At 35.8% G+C, this 25,921-nt stretch overlaps 1 protein-coding gene across 1 annotated transcript in view; it reads right to left on the bottom strand.

The window, feature by feature from the left end:
• LOC120633646 (atrial natriuretic peptide receptor 1) overlaps positions 1 to 22,674 on the bottom strand; it is a 238,082-nt gene extending 215,408 nt beyond the window's left edge. Inside the window, exon 1 of the mRNA XM_039903933.1 lies at positions 22,420 to 22,674. The gene's annotated coding sequence lies outside the window, so the exon portion shown is untranslated. The remainder of the gene's footprint in view (positions 1 to 22,419) is intronic.
• Between the last annotated feature and the right edge of the window lie 3,247 nt (positions 22,675 to 25,921).

Raw genomic sequence — 25,921 nt, 5'->3', positions numbered from 1 at the left:
TTAGTAGTGTTACTACAAACAGACAGACTTGACTTACTAAGGTAGGTTACAGAAATAAAGTATATTATTTTGTGTTTGTAGTCAATTAGCCCAAACAATAGAATGAATGCTGGATGGATGAAATGGTGACATGTTTCGGGAGTGACGTCAGGCGTCTTTAACTTTGGTATTCTATTATAATAATGTAATATGTACGCTCATTGTGAATTGGAAATCATCAAAGTTAAATAGTGTGTGTAGTGTGTGTGTAGTAGTGGGAGTGACGTCAGGAATCTTTAACTATGGTATCCCTATCCCTATACCTACTAAAATTATAAATGTCAATATAAGTTTGTTTGTTAAGTTTTCACGCAAAAACTACTTAACCGATCCTCATGAAACTTTGTACACATATTCTTCTAGAAGTAATAAAGGATACGTTTTATCCCGACATTAAGCTCAGTTCCTTTGGGAAAGGGGATGAAAGTGCTTTGATATTTTATTTTAGATATTTGCCCCGATTTTTTGATGAAAGTGCTTTGATATTTTATTTTAATTTTGATATTTTCCCCGATTTTTTGAGTTGCCGTGTGTGTGTATGTGTGTTTTTGTGTGTGTGTATTTGTGTGTGTTGATGCGTGTTTATTACTGTTTAACATTATCCAGTACCTCAATCTGTTTCCTCTTTCCATAATGATCCGCACGTGTTATTTTAATTTAATCAATTTAAATATCCCTTGCTTGCCAGCCTCGCTCTCATCTCCCGCAAGATAGAAAAATGATTGTAAATGTTGGAAAAGAGCAACTACTGAGTTTCTTGCCGGCTCTTCTCGGTAGAATCTGCTTTCCGAACCGGTGGTAGAGTCACTAACATACATACTCAAACATACATACTTGACGTTTCAAAAGTGCTTTTAAAGTAGGCCTACTTGAAATAAATGAATTTGAATTTGAATTTGAAACTGTGAAGGAAAACATCGTGAGGAAACCTGCATGCCTGAGAGTTCTACAGAATGTTCTCAAAGGCGTGTGAAGTGAAGTGTACCCGCTCGCACTTGGCCAGCGTAGGTAGACTACCGCCCAAGCCTTTCCCAACCAAAGAGAGGCGAACCGTGCTCTGTAGTGGGCCGGTACTGATGACGATGATGATGGAGATGAATACGGAAGCCCCAGTTTGTTTGTTTAAGCACAAACGATTTTACGTTGTCACTGCGCATTTCTTCATGAAAAGTTTGCGTGTGGAACAAAAAGTACTTAGTATCATAAATAATGCGATAAACCATCGTTATAGTACCTTGTATAAACACTTAACAATAGGAAAGAACCGTATACTAAAATGTTATAAAAGGCGTTATCACACCTGTTGGCGCCAACAAACCACTCTGAGAACGATAACGTTGACGTCACTGTATAAGTGGAAACTTGACGTTCCTAACTACTGTATCAACTAACTGTGCAGTTCAATGAACGTAGTAAAAATGAATAGGATTGAAAATCCGCCATGTTGAATATTTTGTCTATGATGGTAGCGGGCTTACCTGTTAGGGAGCATGGCAGGCATACCCTAATCGGTTTATACGCCACATCGCACGGGAACACGAAATCGCTTAGCGGCACGTCTTTGTCGGTGGGGTGGTAACTATCCGTCGCCAAAGATCCACCAGACCAGACCAGAGAAAATTCTGAAATTATACATTTCCAAATTACCCCTGTCGGGAATCGAATCCGGGACCTCCTACTTAAATTCCCAGCGCTGACCGTTGCGCCTTAATTTTATTTGTTATTTATCCCACCGTTCGTCTCTTCTCCCTGCCCTCAGAGTCTAATGCGGGCTTGGCCGGGATTTTTTCTTAGCCAATTCATATCTTTGGACATAAATAAACCGGATTTGAATAAAATGGTAATAAGAGTTTTTATGAAATTCAAATGGCATCCATTTCCATTTTTTCCAGGATTGAATATGTCTGCCCGAACCAAACGGTAGCATTTTGAAATAATCCGTGAAACATCTTAATGTTAAATCAATACAGGTTGTAAGGTTTTTGTTTTAAAATTGTGGTTATAGCCATTGTCGGAATAACATGTTTAATCAGTACTTATTTTAAAAGTATATATATATATTTTTGTGTATTTTTGTGTACTTTTTATCAAACGTAAGAGTTCATTCTATCGAATATATGAAATATGGGTATCCATATGTCACATATTTGATATGATGATCCATCCTGTAATACGTATTTATAATATAAATAAATAATAAATAAATAAATATACTAGGACAATACACACATCGCCATCTAGCCCCAAAGTAAGCGTAGCTTGTGTTATGGGACTAAGGTGACTGATGAATATTTTTATGAATAATATACATAAATACTTAGAATATACATATAAGCACCCAGACACTGAAAAAAATTCATGCTCATCACACAAACATTTTCCAGTTGTGGGAATCGAAGCAACGGTCAGAAAGCAGGGTCGCTGCAAACTGCGCCAATCGGGCGTCAGAAATATAACCAAATACCTAAACAAATACATGTATACAAGCTCTCTCACACACACGCGTGTACTCAGACACAAAAACACGCACACATACACACATATGCACACATATACACACACACACACACACACAAACACGCACACGCGCAACACACAAACATTTACGTGCACGTGATTATAGCCAAATCAACTCGTTCGGAAAGACATTTAGTCTATCAGTGGATTGGTATATTCTATTGGTTGATGGATTGGTTGACAACACCACTGCACTGATCTGGATGAAATTCGGCACAAAAATAGCATATTTCCTGGAGAATCATTGCATAATTTAAAAGCCGGGCAAACAATAAACAAAATCAGAGGGAGCCGCAAGCAACAGCTGATAATATATGTCTTCTTCTGTACGTGTGTTTATCACTCAAATCCTCATATTTAGCTGAAACTCATTGGATTAAATTTTGTGTGTACCTTTTTTATTGTTCTGTTTAGTTTGAAAACACAATTGAAACACATTATAAGACAGATAAGAAAATATGTATTGTAAATCGTGACAAAAAGAAAACCCTTATATTTACCTTTGTTGGTTCAGAGTGTAGCCAGGAAAACCTTTTTCGGCTGAGTGTTATTATAATAGAGTTTAAGAGTTTACGACCCTAACCTTCCGTTTGTCGAATAAGACTTTTATTTACGCCGTATACTTAAATAAATGTATGTAAATCTCTTAGAATAATTTAAGCACGGATAAGAAGAATTTAACGGTCAGTAAATATGTCATTTCTAGGGCTTCGCACCGTTAAAATTGAATCTTTACGGTGCGTTTATGTCCGCCCGTCTGTCTGTTACAGACGATTTAGCTACACATGCTTCTCGCTAATATACCGATATGATATTTGCATTAATTATATTGGAAATGAATAAAGGGCGCAGAGTTTTAGGTGATTGAGCCTTTAAAGTACTGTTCTGTGTGTGTACTTTTGTGGGAGTTTTTAATATCTTTATTTAATTTTATGTTATGAATTCAGTACACTACACGATACACTGCCCTTTAAAAGCAGTATTACTTTGATATCGTTGACGTTACGTGATCCTCATTTTTACGTTAACAAAGTACCGTGTAGTAAGTGTAAATTAAAATGAATACTGCCTTAAGCGATGGTAGTAACGCTGCTCAATTCAGTCAAATCCTTTCGCTCCTCTTCTTTGTAGTTGAAATTGTAGAAACACTTTATCAGAGTCATGAATAATGCGGGCCCATCTGGCATAAATGCCGATAACCTAAGCCAATGGATCTGTTTGAAGTTGAAGAAATACTTCTTCCATCCTTTTTTTCTTGAGATATTATAGTAGTAGAAGACTAAAACCAAACGACTAAAACCTGGGAACTTAATGATGATCATAAATGAAGATAATTTCAGTGTAAAATCATTTACGTGCATTACTTCACCGGATTGAAATTCAAGACATTTTAGGCACATAACGTGCCTTAAGGCCTAGCGCCTTGATTGTTGAATTTTTTTGTTTGTTTGTGTGATTTATATAATTTCTTAAATCATTCTATTAAACACCAAACAGGTCTTTTCAATGTACTCTCAACAAAATGTCCATACAAAACAGTTCTTCAGCAACTCAAAGAAAAACACAAATGTTTTTTTCTAAATGACATCTTACTGAATTGCTCGGCACGTATACCAAAGCTCGTTCATTGTTATTTTAACTGTAGAATATGCATAATTAATGACTGTGCCAACAAATAATATATGTGTTCCGAGATTGTTGTAAAGTTGATCGCAGACTCTCGCAAGAACCGCTAGAGGTCCAGCATCCGTAATGCGGTGTGCGGATTGCAGAACTTACTGAAAAGTAAAATGACGTAACAAGATAGTCTGCTGTAATGGACACGTTCTCTTGGTGCGGATGACCTTAGAACTTTATATGAGATTTATTTTTCTCATTTTCTGCATCCCTTGGAGCCGAAATGGAGTTTTTGTAACTTTCAGGCTATGCCTTTGGCTACTTCTTTTGCTCCTGAAATTAACAGCTCTTGAAACTTCTGTCTCTTCTGCTGCCTTGGATGTTTACCACGGTTAAAATAACTCCTGTGGCTACTGTGATACTAGTGTCTCGTGAGGCAGGCTAATGCAGCCAAAACAAGTTCTTCGGTTTTTGACTTACAAGTTGCGGGTCTTGCGACAGTGTGAGATAAAATTTGATCATAGGCATAACGATTCCAATCAAGTATTATGAGACCACTTATACCGTATTATTATGTGTACGTACATACTTAGTTACATTGATATGAAAAAAACTAAAGATAGTTCTTTGCAAAATAGAAGTAATAATATTTTACAAGTAAAATACCTGGGTTTCTTGGTGTGAACTGCAACAAACATTAAAATTGTAATAGACACACTGACCTGATTTCAGATGGAATTAGACATTGAGACTTTTTTTGTTAATTTAGTTTGCTTTGGTAACTTTATCTGTAGCTTAAGTAGCCATGGATTGGAACGTAGCTTGAAAAAAGATGCTTGGGTGCCAAGATACTACAAAAATAGTAACCAGGCATCAAAAAATGTACTGTTGATAGACAGATGGCTCCGTCGTTAAACTTTTCGTAGGGCAAGTGGCAATAGACCGTGGATTTTGGATATCGCCACAATTATTAAAATACTATGACGGTGAAGTATATTTTAAGTGGGAGTATACCTTAATACCACACGAACACAGAGATAAGCATAACTGATTTTACCATAAATGCGACTACTAAATGTAACCTTCACTTGTTTTCATCGATAACTTTCACGCCCGCTTATCTTGTATTTAGTATATCAATGCCGGCTTACCTAGTTAAACAGAAACTTTGATTACACGTGGATCTTCCCACATTACCCACCACGCTGAAGATAGGCCGTTAAGCTCTCACGTAACTAATGGAAAATGTTTCATGCCTAAGCATGTGAACATTTAGCATAGGTACATAACTTCATTAATAACTATATTTGCCCGCAGTTTCGGCCGAATTTATAACTTACCAGCTGTTGCCTGCGCCTTTTCCGCGGTTTTTTGGTTTTCCAAGAATCCTGCGGGAACCGCACATTTAAACGTCATAAAAAGCAGCCTATGTGTTAATCCAGGGTATGAACTATCTCCATTCTAAAATTCAATCAAATTAGTTCATTAGTTCCGAAGAGATGCGGGTTCAAATCCCACTTCTGAAAGTTTTATACATTAATTACAATTTAAAAATTATATATTCCCTTTTTTGTTAGCTGGATAGGCACGAAATAAGGCAAGTCTAAAAATTCACATTAACATTAAAAATGAAAAATATCTAATATCAAATAACAAGACTAAGTTAACTATGGGCCTCATAAGAAGGCTCAGAGTCACTCAGCGGGCGATGGAGAGAGCTATGTTAGGAGTGTCTCTACGTGATCAGATCAGAAATGAGGAGATCCGTAGAAGAACTAGAGTTACCGACATAGCTCATCGAGTTGCGAAGCTGAAGTGGCAATGGGCGGGGCACATAGCTCGGAGAACCGATGGACGTTGGGGTCTTAAGGTGCTGGAATGGCGACCCCGCACCGGTAAACGCAGCGTAGGTCGGCCCCAAACGAGGTGGACAGATGACATCAGGCGAGTAGCTGGGAGCCGTTGGAGGCAAGCGGCCCAGGACCGTGCATTGTGGAACTCCCTACAAAAGACCTATGTCCAGCAGTGGACGTCAATTGGTTGAGATGATGATGATGATGATGAAATAACAAGACCTCAATGATTTGGCTTTAGACTTAATATGGTATAGTTATATGGTGTAGATCTAACTACCCCAAAGGAAACGTGCATTTGCCAGTATAATGTATATATAGTCCTTTATCACTGTCTGACCAATCATCTATCTCTATGCAAAAAATTATCGTCATTCCGTCGCTCTATTGTTGCGTGACTCTCGTATTTATAATATTTATGTGGATCGTAGTACTTGTTATTATAAGATAAAACCATTTTATGTTATGATGAATAGAATCAGAGAAAACTAGCTGTTAACGAAGTTTTAACTCGCCATCTTCATAGCAATAAAAGGCCTAGACGTCTCCCACGTTCGAAATGGTAGGCTGAAGGACAATTGAGTTTGTCAACTTTTGGTATAATTTAATAATTTATTTATTGTCTTATAAAGATTGTACACGGTGACTGTTTTTTTTTGTCTCATGTCTTTTATTCATTGATAAAAAAATTAATAAAATATACCTATAAATTAAGATAAATTAATTAATAGTGTTTAAGAATCATCCTATATCGAGTGTGAGGGACGCAGTGCGGCTTTTTATGCAGCATATAAAGCCTAATTGGAACTTAACTGGATCAACTGGTTGTAATTTCTAAATGAAGGTTTCAATTTTTTATCACTAGTGTGGTAAAATAAACTTGCATATTGCTCAGAGTTTATCGATTAGATTGGATAGATTAAACGGGGGCATCGATAGTGATGATGATGATAAAAAAAATTCTGTACCTCGTTTTTAGGATTATCATGGGCTTTATTATTTAAGTACATTGCCATTTCCAACGCGCAATTCTCTAAATAAATCACAACGCCAATGTCCTCAAAATACCTAATAACGGTTTATTCAACTATCAATTTTTCGTTATAGTGGGAGTCAATTTGTTATCTATATCAGCATCAAAGATATCGGGACAGATGAGTGATGTAGTAATCCAATGCTTTTGTTCCTAGGTTTATCGTAACTCACCATACCGGGCAGTACGACACGACCAAGCTCTGCTATTGTTACCATCGTGATTTATTTACCTTATCGCAAGCACAGTTTTTAATTATAGTACTGCAAGGAGAACGAATTGAAGTAAAATATGTGATTCATAATACAAAATTACTAAACCACCACAGAGAAAAACGATTGTTCGCTTACATTTTCCAGATCCAAATGAAACACTTTTAGAGAAATAGCGTGCTGGCCACGGGAATACCAAAGCCTCTTATCACTAATCTAAAATAGAAAAATTTGATACATGAGCCTCACTGGCGTGTCCATCAATGGCGGACCAGCCTAACGCCGGACTAGTGAGTAAATATGACTGGCAAAGCCAAATTTGGTTGACAATCTGGTTGCATGGCGCACAGTGTAACTGGCCAGCTGTATTGTATTTGTAGATAAAGGAAAACTTCAGCTGGGTCTTTTTGTTAAGGCGTTTCGTGTCGAGGTCTTTTAAGACGACGTTACTCAAAGATCTTAACGGCCTTTATAACAGAGTTGCGGCACTCGAGCCTCTTCTGCACAAGTTCCAAGCATTCCAAGCATGCCACTGGAATTGCCCACAATTATTAGGGTCTATCTATTTTTTTTTAAAGTTTATGTTTATATGAAAACTGATATATATACGTTGTATGAAATATTATAAACATTTCTTAATTCTATAAAAGGATCCATAAAAAATATTTTTAATAAATGGAGAATTAGGGATATTTTTCATGGGTAAACATATCCCCTACTATCTACTCAATTGAAAAGACACACTTAACTGTCTACTTATACATAGATTTACGTGGAGTTGAAACTTTTATTATTGTATTAATTTAATATATTTATTGATACATCTTTCCGACTGGTAAAGTTGTAACTAGGTTTTACCTAAACTTTCAGCCATGCACGATGCAGTGAGCGTAGCATTGAAGTAATTTAATAAACACGAGTGTCGTAATAGCTTCAAACTTAATCTATGTAAATTGCGCTGTGACAGGGTGTATGAAATGTACGAGAACCTAGAACGTCTTGCTACAAGCTTCCACGACAGCTGTGTTATAATAGAATAGCAAATGACGTTATGTTGCAATGAATTTCTAATTAAACAGTACGTAGATTAAACATTAATTCTCATACAGTCGCTTTAAGACTGATGTGAAAGGCAAATACTAATTTCGGCATCGACGGTAGGAGAGCCGTAGCTTAATTGGAGAAAGCGCTCAGGCCGCGATTGCAAGAGAGTTGCAGGTTCAAATCCTGTCGGTTCCGAAAATATTTATATGCATTATTGTATTAAGACTGAAAGTTAATCAATCAAGTACAGATAAATTAATATTAACTAGTGGTCGCCCAGTGGTCGAAATTGGACAATAATTAATTGAAATTCTAAGTTTGAACATTATTAAGGTTCTAATAATAGTCAAAAACTGTACTTCTATATCTTTATTTGACACTGACACCAATATAATTTGCCTTTGATTTTCAAACAAATTTTATTCCCGAAAATGGTAAAATACCCATGTATTTTCAGCCATGCCGTGTGTGTAATTTTTTTTAGTGAGTTTATATACTTTTATGCACAATTAGTTTTCTGCACTCCTTCTCTATATCTATATTTATAATAAATCTGTAACAGGCCAAATTCTGTACATTGAATAATAAATTAAATGTATTCTATTTAGTCAGATTGTTGCGCATTTTTAGAAGGTAAATAAGGTTATTGATTTGCAGATAAAGGACTTCCGCAAAGCCATGCCTGATTCTATCACATATCAAATAATTTGTAAAGTTTTAAGTTTTGAAATCACTAGTCATTTAGTAACCGGGAGGGAATTTTATTTATACGGAATAAAAAAAATAAATTATAGATTGATGTAGTGAGTAGGTGGGTGTTTATTGATTTCCTAAGATGTTACCTTTTGTCGGCGGCACGGTGGTGTACGGTAAAAATCGTAAGAATTTATGATTACACCATAATAGTTTAAAGTCTATGAGTGAATTTTGGTTAATAAATTTATTTATTATTATTATTGTAACCATATATTGCCAATCTCAAAAACTTACTCCATCTTTTTTTTTAAAAGTAATAATTGACGGAACAAGGAGATAGTCCGTCTGATGTTTAGTGGAACAGAGGATGCCTAAAAACGGAGCAAAACTTTACTGGGCATGCAATGAGCAGGTTCTGCAACATACCGCCCCGTGTCCAACAATTTGAGGCGGAGGTTTTAAACCTCATGTGCCTGTAATTACACCAACCACGCGCTTCAGACCAGAACAGCATTGCAACAAAGCAGGGTTAGCGGCAGAAATAAGCATGGCGCTAGTACCTACTTCCCCGGACGAGCTCTGTCACAAAAAGCTCTTCTACTACTCTCAAATATTGAAGGTAGTTTTATTATTATTATTTACACTCTTTATTTCTGGTTTAAGATTTGGATTGGTATTGTTCCATAAAGGAATTTCCACTTAAATGGTACTTACATGCTAACTTACAAAAAGAGGGTAATTATATAAAATTGCATCTTCGAGCGCACAATAAATAAATTGTAAATTGTAATTAATTTCTTTATTTCTTAGATAGGAAATAATTTTTATTTTTAAAATGTAAAGTTTAAGTTTTATTTTGAAAATGGTATTTTAGTAATTTTTTTAAGGTCTGTATATTTTTGTAGTCTTTAAGATTTTTAGGTAGTTTATTATATAATTGAGCACCTTCAAAAGTAATGTTTCGTTTCCCATAATTAGTTCTCGGTTGGCGTGGGATTATATTGCACACAAATAAAAATACACACAAATAAAAATACAGAAGAAGAATAAAAGAAAACACAGACAGAAGAAGTATACAAAAGGCGACCTTATCGCTTTGTAGCGATCTCTTCCAGGCAACCTTAGGATAAGGAAAACAAAAGGATAACATACTGCAGGTTGTGCATATTAAAAAAAAAATACATACTAATAACTACATACTAATACTTAAACTAGATTACACAAATAAAATAATACATAATAGTTAGTTTTGAGTTTTAATCGAATCATTCTCAGAAATTATGATGTTTATTTGAGCCAGATTTAACTTATTGAACAGTGAGCCTCGAAAACTTTACATTGGAACATAGTAGCTATGCCTCCGTACTCTCACGTGGAGTGGAACGTGTTGAGTACTGTGTAAACTTTGAGGAGCTGAAGCACGCTTTAAAGCCTGTCTAAATATTCGAGCAATGCCCGAAAACAGTACCTTTTTTTTAGTATACCTTCAGTTCTCTTGTTACGCCTAAACAAGATAAACATGATTATACATGTAGTTTTAAAGGATAAACGATTCTAATAATTATTCTAATTGCTGAGGTATTTATTTATTCAGTTGCTTGCGTTCTTGGTCCACGATCTTAGTACGAGTTTATTACGGTTTTTATACTAATCCCGTGAAAACTGATTGTTTTCCTGGGATAAAAAGCATATGTTACTCTCCATATACACTCCACTTTAGAAGTGTTCCTCGAACAGTCTGTTACTCACTTACTTACCTCTTATGTTCTAAACGTATACTATAAAACGAGGGAAATGGGAAAAGTTCGTGAACTAGCAACATTCCGCGGGTGTGATGTGAGTCGTGCGCGGGGCATTTCACTGTTTTTGGGCTCTGCATGCAATAATGACTGAATGGGGGTTTTGTATGTTCTAAATTCTGAGAAAGAAAGCTTAAAGAGAACTTGAAATTCTAACTTAATTCCACTAACTGCCCTTAATCTTTTTTCTATAACCATCCTTGACTCCATTGGTCATTAAATGTAAACACAGTTGATACTTTGGTTGTCACAACGTAATTTTTTAATTAAAACTTGTTACAGTTATTTTGATTTATTCTACTACTTCTATTGGGCTTTTAATCTCTTTGTTAAGCAGCTAGGGAAAACATTCAAATTAATATACTATAGACCTTTCTGTCTCTAGGGTTTTAACTTTCTAATTAGAAAAGTTTTTGAGTTATCTATAAAATTCATGCAACTACACTCAGGTGCATTGGGTGACTTTAAACATAATCAAAATTAATGAGAAGGGACGTTTCGTTTATTTTGATAAGCTTTTGTAGTTTTTATGAATACGGTTATTATATTGTTTTAACAATACACTGGTGGGCACAACTAAACAAATTTTAAAACATATACAGAAATTGCTCCCTTGCTCAATATTAAACCGCAAAAAATGTCTATGAAGAAGCACCGATGATAAATACTTGAAATTTCTGTTACTGAAGTTTATCTTAAGGGTAGCAGAATCGAAAGAATTTCTTATTGAATGACTACCAAATAGCATACTCGTAAAAGAAAACTTCGGTTACAAAAGACAAGCTAACAGTTTTTATAACTACCGGTCACTAAATTAAGTAACGTGTTGCAATAATTTCCAATGCCCAATAACATTTAGACGGTTTTCTGAGTCCAAGGCTGTGGGTTTGATTCCCACAGCTGGAAAATGTTTTGTGTGATGAACACGAATGTTGTCAGGGTGTTTATATATATAATAATAAGTATTTATGTACATTATTCATAAAAATATCCATCACTTATCTTAATTGCCATAACACAAGCTACGCTTACTTTGGGGCTAGATGGCGGTGTGTGTATTGTCGTAATATATTCATTTATAACATTTAGATCTGGGGCTTCTGTTACTGAACGCCGGTCGAGCGTACAATTATTGATGACAATGATACATGGAATTAATCTAATCCGCTTTCATCCGTGCCCGAGATACAATAATGATAGATGCTGCTAATTGTAAAAATGTTATTTTTTATTTATAGCAACTGCAGAGTTTCGCGGTATAATCTATTTCGGAACCGGTGAACCAAACAATCACTACCACATCTCTACAAACCGATTTGGCGTTTCAAAAGTGCTTATTAGACACGTCACGAATTTTGTTTTTATTTTATCTACACTCTATCTACTTTTATTAGTAATTATAAACAAAAATTCGATATAAACTGTCGACTTACTAGAAAAGGACATAAATTAGTGATATCTGCATATCGTCTGAGAAAAGTACAGAAATCCTTTGTGGGGATGGGTATACGTTTTTATAACATGATACCGAAGGTAATATTAGATCTACCTTTACCTAAGTTTAAACAATATATTAATACACATTTAACAAATCGTGGTTACTACCCGATTGATGAATTCCTTAACGACACTCCGCTGTCATCTCTCACAAAACAGACAAATTTTAAAGATTGTTAAACTATAAAATGATGTTGGAAAAGAGCAATCTGCTGAGTTATTTGCCGGCTCTTCTCAGTGGAATCTGCCTTTCGAACCGGTGGTAAAGTCACTATAAACAGACTGACTTGACGTTTCAAAAGTGCTTATAAATTAGGCCTACTGGAAATAAATTAATTTAGAATTTAGAATTTTTGAATTATTTATTGGTATTCAAAATTACTTAATTAATATTCTTAACAAAGGAATAGCATACAGTTTACTTGGACAAAATTGTATATGGACCTTATATATTGTTTAAGCCATTCATCGTCATCATATCAACCCATTACCGCTTTACCAGATAACTGCAGGGCACTGGTCTACCACACATGAGTACTGAAGTACCCAGTCGCGTGCACAGAGTTTTTGACCAGAGTATGCATAAAGAAGGTAGATGCCGTAAAATGAAACAATTCTTCGCATTAATAAGTTATACAAAAAAATTAGGGTATGCAGAGCTTTTGTGCATGTATGAAGAGCACGCTACTGGTACCTTTTGTACCTCTTTACTTTCGCATTTATAATAATACAATTCTGTTTATAATGACACCGAAATTTAGATCCATTTTTATTCTAATATGATTAGGGTACGTCGCAACCTATTATATAAACTGTTGTTAGGTAAACTTTTTTTTAGGTATACGTTCTAACGAACTTCTTAGAATAGTATGTAGTAATAAAACTGTTGGTTTTTCAATTAAAGAAAAAAACAGATATATGGATATCCTTCAACCAAAAACAAAATTAAATACATATTAAAAATACGTATTAGAAGGGAGCTCACATAACTTCAATAGGTACTTCAAGCATGATTTTATAGAAGGCTAGCCATAACGGCCAATTGGCGCAGTGGGCAGTGAGCCTGTTTTTCCGAGTAAAAGGCCGTGGGTTCGAATCCCACAACTGAAATTATTTTTATAACTTTACTTAATTTAAATTATTATATCCAAATTTAATTTTGTTATTGCCATTGATTAAAATATTAAAATATATTAACTTAGAACTAAGAAAAAAAAATCAAAATATTAGAATTTGTCAACTCAAAACATAAGAATAATTTCGATTTACAATAATTATAGAATTAGGATTTAATGTCACACTATTATTAATAATTAATAATTAAGATATCATGTAATCGAGGTCTTAGCATCATGTTTAAAAAGGTCATAAAAACAATTTTGAATAAGTCAATGGTTCAGATTTTGCTTAAATACCGTTTCTTTCCTTTCTTCTGAAATATACTTTGGGATTTGGTTGTAAATTATGATAGACCTAAATTATTTTATTTCCTTTTATACAACGCGAGTTCTTACTTTAGGCGAACGGTAGTATTATAACATCGCAGCAGTCCCTCAGCAGGGTTACTTTATATTAAGTCCGGTCATACGCTAGATTTAGACGAAGATTGATGGCTCTGCTCTCAGTTTAAATTATGTAAAATTGGTTGTAAAGAGCCCATAATTCATCAATCTGTTTCCGACTTGGGCTGTTTTAGTCAGGAAATTACGTACTCGTCTCCTCTTTTGGGAAAATGAAGAAGTTTTAGAAGCGAGAAACGATTCATTGTACGCCCTCAGAGGGAAATCGTCATCCTTTAGAAAAAAGTTTTTTTTTTTGACAGGCCTAATTATAGCTTTAATGTAAAGGAACCCATTCTTGGTTTTACTAAGGTTTTTAGGTGACGATTAAGAACAATCGTAAAGGCAAGGGCAAATAAAAGCGTCTAACGGTGCGTCCACATTTGCTTGCAATTTTGCGTACTGCGTGCGTATAAGGAAAATAAGTTATCCTTGCATCTAATGCGGGATCTGCCAACACAGGATCGTCATTCCAGCACCTTGGTGCCAGTGGCGTGTGTAAGGGTATGCACTAAGCGGACAGATGATATAAGATGAGAAAAACCTCCTAAACAACGTATAAAAGACTTCTGTGTTATAAAAAGCTTGACGAGTTTTGATAACTCGTACTGGAGATATTCTTTGTATCATCTGTCACTGGTTGGTACCCTTTTCTTTTTTTTTATTACGGAGGGTAAAACTCCTGGTGAGATATCCAGCTTCCTAATGGAAAAGCTTTGTTTATGTGGGATTCTTACCCACTTAACCCTTAACCCTCCTTGCCCACCCTCGGCATTTTGGGAAGCTCCGAGATCTCCTTAGAACCTAACAGTGCCTCCTAACCATGTGTGCCTGGCTGCTATGCACGGCAACGTGTGCCACAATTGCAGTCAAGGGCTAACTTGTAGTGTAATAAAAAACCCTTAAATCGCGGTTCGCCGGGTTTTGATCTACATGCACTGTCCATTAATGCTTTAACTTCGGAACTCTTCAAGCAATATTGGTAACTCTAATTTATCGCCTCATTTCTGATGTGATCACGTGGTAAAGCTTTTTTCCATCGCCTACTGAGTGACTCCAAGTATTTTTATAAATTATAACTCATGGCGTTGTATGCCGTGCCGTTGGACCTTATAAAATCTAAATTGACGTCAAGTGATTTCGATTTAATTTCTTTGTACCCATAAGCCATAAGTTAATTCCCTGCTGGCTTATGGGTAGAAAGAAATTAAATCTAAATCACTTTGCGTCAATTTAGATTTTATAAGTTCCAACGGCACGGCATACAACGCCATGAGTTATAACTTATAAAAAAGCTTTGAGCTGGTTGGAGACTGCTTTTCCTACAGAGGAAAACAACAGCATTCCATCAGTTACGTCGAGAGCCAGGCAAGCAACGTCTTTTTCACCCCTTAATACCATAATTCGTATGGTAGGAAGCTTCGGCTTTGTCTTGTTCCCACCCGACCGACAAAAACGTGGCGCTTAGTACTATTTCACTTGGAAACCTCTCAGGATATGGGTTTAATATAACTGTATGTTAGCACACTACTATTTAAGGCCCTTAAAAAGATTTTGCGGATAAAAAAATACGCAAAATATTTGGACTTCATTATTAAATAAGAAAACGCAAAGGCTAAGTTGCCTTCGGATATGTTTGCGATTTTCGCGATGTATTAAAAACCACGATAATAAATCGTATACTATCAAATGTATATTACCCACCAATCCGCACTGGGCTAGCGTTGTGAACTACGGCCTAAAGTCTTCTCACTATGGGAGACCCGTGGGCTACAGTGGGCCGATAATGGGCCGTTAAGATGAGAGACGAGATGATCAGGTGTGACTGTAGTCTAATGCTTACTAGCCATCAAATAAAAGGAAATACATCATATTTCCGATCAAACATCAGATTTCCGTTATCCCTTCGTTAGTCCGGAGTCAGAAAGTGGGTCACCTACGCAGTAAAAACTTAAGCAGGGGAAAAACATGTTTTCAAATCAACTTAAAAGCTTGCGAGCATTTCATAACGAGTATTAACTTTAGGCATCAATTTATTCGCAAAAAAAACTTTTTAATATCCTACCGTCAGCTTTATGAAACTAATTAAATTTATCACGGTCAGCGGTTGCCTGTGGAAAAGGAACCTACCGAAAGCAGCCTCTATCCTTAAAAAACAAACAATTTCTTATTATCTTCCGACTCTTATTTCACCTACTTAGGGGTGGTTTTCCAAAATGAGCTAATATCTACTACTTGTTGTGTGACTAATGCTTAATTAAACTAAGTACTTTCCAATAAAACAAAATATATTAGTTCTGAAATTCAGATGAGAGTAATTTTTCCCAATTGAATGATGCAAATGTAACACAGGTTAAGTCATAATTAATTTTGCGGGATGGTTAAGACTAACGGTTAACCATCCGGCAAAATTAAGGTTAAGTATATTGATATCCTCAATTAAGGAAATCCTTAACTGAGGCTATCAATGTATCATCACCGTCTTAACCATCCGGCAAAATTAATTATCACTTGCTAAATAGCATGGACCGTTTCTGACCATCGGTGCACGCACCTCTTTGCGGATTTGTGTGCGTTATAAGCAATTAAAAACCATTTAGTTTAACGGATACTGGGAAAACATCGAAAGGAGAATTACTTCATAATGTTCTCAAAGTCGTGCCAAGTCTACCAATCCTCACTCACTTGACCAGCGTGGTAGATTTTTTTTTATTGTCTAAATTGACGGACCACGCAGATGGCTCACCATGGTAAGTGGGAAACCAACGACCATAAACAGAGCGACATTTCGCAGGAGCACTTCCTGCTACGTGTCTTTCTGTGTCCAACAACCTGAGGAGTAGTTGTTAAGCCTCATGTGGCTGTAATTACACCTGCACCTACGCCCTTCAGGCAATAGCGTGGATGTAGTATTCGGTGGCGTGCATAGAGGGTATGCACTCGGTATGCAGATGATATAAAATGAACAATCTTTTTAACAACTTAAAAAAGGGACATTGTCATTTTTCATGACACTTGGATTAGCTTTAAAGTGAAATTAAACTTAGAGTAATGTTTTTCAAATATGTTTTGTTTTTAATTTGAATCATTAATTTCATTTGTTTAATATTAATTCTTTTATTCTTATTATTTTTGCTTTTGACTTCATTTAATTATTTTTAACCGGACTTACTTGAATGTTGTGTATACCTGTAAGTGATAACTGTACTCGGACAATAAACTATAATGTAAAATGATTAATGATAATACAGTGTATCGTTGGTAGGTATATCTAATGAAATAAATAAATAAAATAAACAAAATCGACTGCGACTTATAAATATTTAAGGCTAGGCTTCTTATAACACTAAAAATTCCTATCCTTAAGTTTATTTTTAACTCGCACTGGAGATTTTCTTCATTTTTTATCATCTGCATACCCTGTGCATACCCTCTATGCACGCCACTGGTAGTATTTCCCCGGACGAACTCTGTCACGTCTCACATCTAGTATTTCAAGTATCTTACGATAAATACAATCAAATTGCAAACCACCTTGTGAACAAATTATCCATACTTACGTAGGACATTAATTAATTATTAAATCTTTTTTTTATATATCGGTGATGATACACCAAATAGGTATATGGTTTTTAAAATAGGTTGCTAGAAAGCCTATTTACTCTAGATTTGAAGTTACTCATGTTATAAAGCATTCCAGTAGGTACAAGAAGTACGTAGACCACACGTATTAAATAATCCATATAAAATATCTCAAGTATTGAAATTCTAATAGTTTGTAGATTACAAAACCAGAGCACCAGAAAAAGAATCTATGTTTTTCGAAATTATTACATTTAATGGTCATTAAAATTGTATGTGAGATCACTCTTTAGCGATAAGGCCGCCCATTGTACCTGTGTTTTATTTAGTGTTGTTTTTGTTTATCATTTCATTTCATTTTTCATTTCATTTCATTATGTGCAAAAAACGGATACCTTCTATCAGCAAGGTAACCATGGGCAGGAGATAACTTTCTACCCGGGGAAAGGATAAAAATTTGTCTTCTCCTATAGCTTTATCAACTCTCCGAGCACTGGCGCACCAGTGGAAATAATATTCAAAACTTAACCTATTCCCTGTTCCCGTGTTTTGGCCGGTGGACATGTTAATTATATGTCTTGTCAGGGGATATAATCGGTGGACAAAAATTTTGTCTCCAGCCCTGCAGGAAGAGTTTCAAAAGCCATAACACAAAATCGAAGGTCAAAATCTGGGTCTGAAGGAACCTTTAGGCAATTTTTTATAGTACACTAACTGAATTCAAATTTATTAAGTCGATTGTGAATAATTGCAAACCAGCATACCTAATTAATAATGTGCGTACAGTACAATCTGTTTCTCATCAAAGATCTCTCTCTAAAGAATAAGAACCTCTCTAAAGAATATCTTACTATACACGTAATGTAATCATAATAATAAAAGAACCTAAATATTGTTTTTATTTGCTAACTGAACAAATATTTTCAAGTATCGACACGTACTTTATAACTTTCTTTGACGCAATATTTCTGAAATGAACGAATTTTCCTCGGGGGTTTGAATCGATTGCGACTTAATTTATAAACTCTATTTCAGATATTCCAGGGATACTGATGAACATAAACTTGCATTTTAACAAGCGGTGCAAACGTTGAAGGAACACATTTTGAGGAAATGCATGCTTCAGAGTTCTCCATAATGTTCTCAAAGACATGTAAGCCCATCAATTCGCACTTGGCCAGCGTGGTGGATTACGCACAAAACCCTTGCCATTCTGATAGGGGGCCCGTGTCCTGCAGTGGGCTGGTGATGGGCAGTGGCGTTCACTTCATATATGCACAAATGCACTGGCTACCCTAAAAATTTCTTACAACTTGTTTAGAAGGAGATTGATCTTCCTGCTTTATGTCTACTCTGGTTAAAACCCCTATTTACGTGATTGGTGATGGGCTGATGATGATAAAATAGTGATCCGATTAAGTAAGTGCTACCACCATCCAACGTATAGCTTCTTGAAGTCATGTCAATAAAGACAATTTGCAAGCGTACACGAAAACAAGAATTATTACTGGCAAAAAAGTTATTTCTCGTAGTAACCTCGATCCTTTATCATTATTGAGTTTTTTCCAAGTAAAAGTCAGAGAAACTACACGTATTAACTTTGTCGGTTAAAGTTAGTAAGCTTATTAGATTGTAGATAAGCGTTCGCACGCTCTTTCTATCAATTAAGTTTCTATGCGTAAAACTACAGGCTAAATAGATTTAACCATTTTGAATATTTGCCCTGACAAACTAACCTGCTTAATATCTTGTCAGCTTTCTTTCTGTAGAATCTTTTTTTTTTTTTTAATAATATACTACGACAATACACACATCGCCATCTAGCCCCAAAGTAAGCGTAGCTTGTGTTATGGGTACTAAGATGACTGATGAATAATTATATGAATAACATACATAAATACTTATAATATATAGATAAACACCCAGACACTGAAAAACATTCATGTTCATCACACAAACATTGTCCAGTTGTGGGAATCGAACCCACGGCCTTGGCTCAGAAAGCAGGGTCGCTGCCCACTGCGCCAATCGGCCGTCAAATTAAATCTGACATTTAAACCGCTTCACTTACAAAGAATAGTAATCGTTAAAGGAAGATCGAAATTGCATTGTTAGTTGATTCATATTCTAAAGGTTAACGAAGAACATTTTTAACATTTTTTAAAGTCCTCATAAATGTGGCAGCAAATTTGTATTCAGTAACGCTCAGCCTTAAATGAGGGGTTTGCTGCTGACCGCTGAGGAGTTCTGTCCTCTATCTCATAATGTCGGGATAAAAAGTATCCTATATTACTTCTAATACTTCCAAGTATATGTGTACAAAGTTTCATGAGGATCGGTTAAGTAGTTTTTGCGTGAAAGCGTAACAAACAAACTCACATTGACATTTATAATATTAGTAGGGATAGGGATAGGGAAGTAGGGATGAGTATGTACATCGTTTTCCTGTCAGATTCTGTCCGGTATAATCTGATTTTGGAAATAGTGCTTAATTCACTAAAAAGCTAAGATAGAAGGCCAAAAATTACTAGATTATGGGATTTTTTGTAATGAAATTCGTTTCAATACACCGAAGTTAAAGTAAAAGTTAACTCGAAGCGTTTCATACTGTTCGGAACACTCATTAAAACCATTCAAGGGTAAGTAATTTTAATGTCATTGGAAGAATTTCTTCTAATTTCCAACGAAGTCTCTATTTTTAACGCAAATATATCGGCCTCTTTTGAGTTTCCACTTTGGTTGGATGCTGATATATTGACTGACGTTTGCGTAATCGAATTATCCATTGATGTGTGGGAATGTTTATCTAATAACGTATCTGAGCGACGGGCAAAAAGCGTTCCGGTACGATGCCATATAAAAATTAAGGTTTAATACAACTGTCGTGTACCTCTAAAAGGTTAGCCCGCTACATCTTAGACTACATCATCACTTACCATTGCACTTAAGGGCTAACTGGTACGAGTACTAAATGAAAAAAAAATGTAATACCGATCGTCAGGCTCTGTACATTTTCAAAGCTTTTAAGACTTATTCGATGCCTCTAGGCAGAGTTGCACTGAATAGCGGAGTAATGAAATTCTCGCTTTTGACTTGCTTAGCAAGAACAAAATAGCTGTACTACGTATCTACTGGTACTTTTGTTACCGAATCGTTCAAGTGCACACTCTAAGTTGCTAAGATGCCGACAATGGCAGACGTTCTTTGGCACACCGCACTCGCGCAGCATCTAAATTTTGACTGCCTGCGGGTAATGAAATTGTTTTAGTATTAGTACATTAGGGTCACATTCAAAGATATCAAGATGGTATTTGGACAAAAATAGTTACCAAATAGCATCATTTAGATTGAAAATTAAGACCCGGTAGGCTATTGAACTCTAATGTGCAGCCGAATCTAACTCGGATGGGCAGCGGTCGGGAAACTTCGTGACATCTATTCGTCAAAAATGCCTCAGTGCCTAAAGACGAAAGTCTTCGAACAGTGCGTGTTGCAAGTGATGATCTATGGTTCTGAAACAAGGTCTTTAACTATGGGCCTCATAAGAAGGCTCAGAGTCACTCAGCCGGCGATGGAGAGAGCTATGCTCGGAGTATGTCTACGCGATCGAATCAGAAATGTTCAGGAATCAGAGTTAACGACATAGCTCAACGAGTCGCGAAGCTGAAGTGGCAATGCGCCGGGCACATAGTTCGAAGAAAGGATGGACGTTGGGGTCCCAAGGTGCTGGAATAGCAGCCTCGAAATGGTAAGCGCAGCTTTAGTAGTCGACCCCCAACGAGGTGGACAGACCGTCAAGCGAGTCGGTAGCCACTGGATCCAAGCGGCACAGAACCGTGGAATTTGGAACTCCCTACAAAAGACCTATGTCAGGCAGTGGACAGTGCCAGATGAAAAGGCTATCGAAAAGATGGAAGGACGACATCACGAAAGTTGCGGGTAAGACATGAAGTAGGTACTCTAGCAAGGGACAGGTACAAATGGAAAAAATATGTAGGAGGTTTTTACCGCCACGGTCCTTACGTGTAATAACATAAATAATATAAATTAGATATTATAGAAACAATGAGGGCATATATTACTTAGTTAAGAAAACAACATAAGTAGATAATAAGAAATTAGGATTAGTTTTTTAATTTTAGTTAGTAAAGTCGCGTGGAACCGCTAGTTCCTTATACACAGTGAGAAGCTAGAAACATAAAAAGGTAGTGAAACTTAAGAATAGATTATATTAGTTATACTTATAATAATACTTACGTTATATTTACTATGCCAAAATTATCTTTCCAAACATTAAGTTATAAGAAAACAAAACAACACAAAAAAAAGAAAAACTAGACAATTGCGTGCTTGATTGAGTTCCGTAGATTATCAAAACGTCTTACCGTAAAAAAGGGGTAAGACTTAAAAATATTTTGGTTAACTTTTCTCTTTCTCTCCCTATACAGTTTGTTTCAAGAAGACACCAGAAGCAGCTTCTCGTTTTATTTAAATATAGAACCCTAGGGAGAGAAATACGAGTGAAATTAAATAAAGGCAGCCTTATCACTCTGTAGCGATCTCCGGCAAACAAAATATACTAACAAAAATAACAAACTTCTTGACTCGTTGTAATCTTAATTTTGTAATTAATTTTATAACTTCATAGAAAGTGTTTACTTTTGTCCTAAAATTTTCCAGCCTAATCGATCGAATACGGTATAAGTCGACTCACGCAAATTTTTCTAACAATGTTTAAGCTTTAGAGCTAAACAGATAAATGGATACTTAAATAGGCAAACGGATATCATTAAAAAATATGGACTCCGTGTTCGACGGTACTCTAACAAATTCATAGATAAATTAAAAAAAAGAAAAATTAAATATAAAATCTCGATATATTAAAATGGATAATAGTTATAATTTTTTTAAGCCAATAAATGAACTTTCAGGACTTTTTGAATTTAAATTTATAAAAACAATCTTACTCACCAAATACAGCGAGGATAATCCAAATGGCCAAAAAATAAAACCTTTACACACTATTCTGAACACTAATTAAAATCGACGAACTGAACTTCGCGGCGCGAATCTAGCCGCGGACAAAAACACGCGCTCCCTACTCCGTGGTCGAGAACCTACTGATGGGTTTGATGACTATGGGAATACTCGCAGAAAACAACCCAGACAATAACACGCACAGGAAAATGGGGAAAACTCATGAAACTCAACACCGCACGTACGGAGTTTACAAAGTGCTTTCGGAAACTAAAAATGTAACCGATTCCATTCACACAATATTTACTTATCGGCCGCGATAAGATATAGCTGTCACTCAATTAATATATTAAGTAAATTAATATATACATGCGATAACGGCTTTTATTGCTGGTCAAGTATTAATATTGTCTAGTATAAAAGACGTGATTTTCAAAAATAGTAGATGAGCTATGATTACCGTGTACTGGAAAACATGGTCGAAGGGAAGCTATTATTTTAGCCCTCGACGTAATATGAAGGTTATTTTAAGATTCAACGCTTTTCATTTCTTCACCTGTAACACACACAGCACCTCACGCCGTAGAATTAAATTCCATCCTCATCATCTGGATGCCTGGTAATCTTCTACTGTTCGAAATACCTGATTGTTTCAACATCGCACTTGCAAATTGTGGAACAATCTGATGTGTTTCCTCCAAAATACAATCTATGGTTAATCAAGGGGCGGAAAAACAAATTCCTTAAAAGCCGACAACGCATAGCTCCTCTGGTGCTGCAGATGTTTAGGGCGGCGGTTATCACTTAACATCATCAGGACTCACTTGCTCGTTTGCCCGCTATTAAAAAAAATTGTAAAGCTCAGAAAAGGAGTCGAATTTTCTTCACACTCTGCTCTCTCTTTCTGCTCTTTATTCTTTATTTAGTTAGTCCTTGACTGTAATCTCAACGGTTGGTAAGTAGTAACGCAGCCTAATCAAGCCAGAGAATATTCAGAAAATATAAATTCACAAATTGTCCCTGCCGTTAATCAAGGCCTCCCTTAAAGACCACAGTGATAAGTAAGTCGACAAAAAAAAGTCCAGAGACAGTTTCAATCATTAGCCATCCAATAATGATTTGCTTGCATTATGTAGTGATAAACATATTCAAATTTTAATTTTCTTTTATTATCTTTGAGGAATATAGAAATAATGTATTTTTTTAACGCATTGATTCCTAAAAACAAGATTATTATTATTAACAATTCTTATTAAATATTACATGTTAGTGAAAATAAACGTAACTGACCTTCGTGGTTCTGCTGACCTTAATACGTATTCGTAGTCACACCTGCAGGGCTATTCTGGAAGGACGCTTTTGTAACTCGACAGCTAAATCCGCGATGAGTTTGCCAATTCGTATTCTCTATAACTCGATAGCAAAGGTGGCGCCGCACTGTCAGATGCGGCGGAGAGATAAACTGCATGTTCGGGCTAATTTGACATTATGCGGTGATGTTTGGTATACGGTAAGGTAATTATTTGCCTCGATTGGCGAATTACTCCCCTTCAAAGCTCGTGTCAAGCTGCCAAACAAAAAGTTATTCAAGAGCAATCGAGTACTCTAGTGAATTAAAATATTTAAAGTGTATTAGATTACATTTAAGTAAAAATAAGTTATTGTTGTCATATTTTAGTTAATTATAGCTATTTTTATAACCATGACTCGTTTATTCATATTAAATTATTTATTAGAAAAAGCGTACTCATTACATTGTATTGAAAGTCGACGCCTAGCAAATGAGATTCGTAATGTCCAACGCGACAGCGACAGCGACAGCGACAGCGACAGGGACAGGGATTTTTATTCATAAATAATTGAGTCTTTCCATTAGGATGAAAGTTTGTGTCGCGATTATTGTCACATTCTTTCCGAGTTTATATATTGATTGTAGACTTCAGCTATAAATCACACTTTCATAAAGATTAATTATTAGGCTCTTCCCCCCGGATCTCGGTAACGAGCAGTCGTGTTTTTGTACCCTTTAATTTTAAATAGTTTTCATTGATATTTCAAAATCAAATCATTTCATATAATACGATACAATAAATAGGAGTGCATAAACAGTGTGCAGTATCATTGTGCTCGTGACGGTCTGCTCCTGCCTTCAACTATTCTATGCTGCCCTGGTACCACGGTAAAGATAAATAATAAGTAATTAATAAACTACTTTATTACGGGCACTGCTAATCCATATACGCCTCCAGCTGAGCTCTGCTGCCGCAGCATTGATATATGTTGAACAAAGGCGCACAGACACCGAACTCACAGGACTTAGTAGCTTCGGCTATTCTGAGCTTCAGCCGTGCCGTACGCACCTCCAGTAAATCTCTGTGCCCCTGGTAGCGGTAACATTGATATATATGCGCAAAGATACACACGTTGGGCGACAACTTTTGGAATACACGGATTAATACTCCTTACAAGTGGTACCACTGATATACAAATACTAGACACTCCATAGTCATAATGGACAAGTCTTTTTCTGATACTAATATAGATGACATTTGTCAAAGAGATATAACTCCACCAAATTTTATTTCACTACGGCAAAAAAGAAAACGGGATGACGATCTAACAACTGAATTATCTAGCTTTCGGGAAGAAATTAAAAATATGATCAAATCTCTATTCTCGACCCAAGAACAAGAATTAAAGAAAATTACTCCTACTCTGAAAGAAATACAACAGTCTAATATAAATATTGAAAATACGATCGCTTTCCTAATCTCTCAAAATGATGAGTTCAAGGTGAAAATAGAGAAATTACAATCGCAGGCCAAAGAAGATAGGAAATACATTAATGACTTGGAGGAAAAGTTAGACGACCTGCAAAGATCAAACAGAAAAGCTAATTTTGAAATTAAAAACGTACCAAAAAAAGTTAACGAATCTAAAGAGGACTTACTGGAAATGGTTACCTGTCTATCGAAGACCGTTGGAAGCAGTCTCACGACGTCTGATATAAAGGATATATACAGAGTGCGAGGTAAGAGGGAAGGAGTCACAAACACACCAATTATTATAGAAACTTCGTCTACCATTTTGAAAACGGACTTACTAAGGATGTGCAAAAACTACAATATCAAACATAAAACAAAACTGTGTGCCAAAAATCTTGGTTTTAGGTCGTCCGAAGATACACCTGTATTTGTCGCTGATCAGCTTACACCTAAAAGTTCACGCCTGTATTTTCTCGCTCGTGAGCTGGTTAGAACTAAGTCTTATAGATTTTGCTGGACTGCCTACGGTAAAGTTCTCGTGAGGAAGAACGAAAATTCCCCGATAATACCAATAAAAAGTGAATCCCAAATAACACACCTTTTACAAAAAACATGACTATGTTTGCCTTTTGAGACTCTATTAATTTGTCAGCAATATAGAATTAAGACGCTCCTAAAAATTTTAGATATAACCACAACTCATTGTTACACTTACACTCATTCACAGTACT

The sequence above is a fragment of the Pararge aegeria genome, chromosome 22 (genome assembly GCF_905163445.1).
Source record: "Pararge aegeria chromosome 22, ilParAegt1.1, whole genome shotgun sequence".
Classification (NCBI taxonomy): domain Eukaryota; kingdom Metazoa; phylum Arthropoda; class Insecta; order Lepidoptera; family Nymphalidae; genus Pararge; species Pararge aegeria.
The sequence above is the reverse complement of the archived record's forward strand: the minus strand, read 5'-3'. Positions and strand labels throughout refer to the sequence as shown.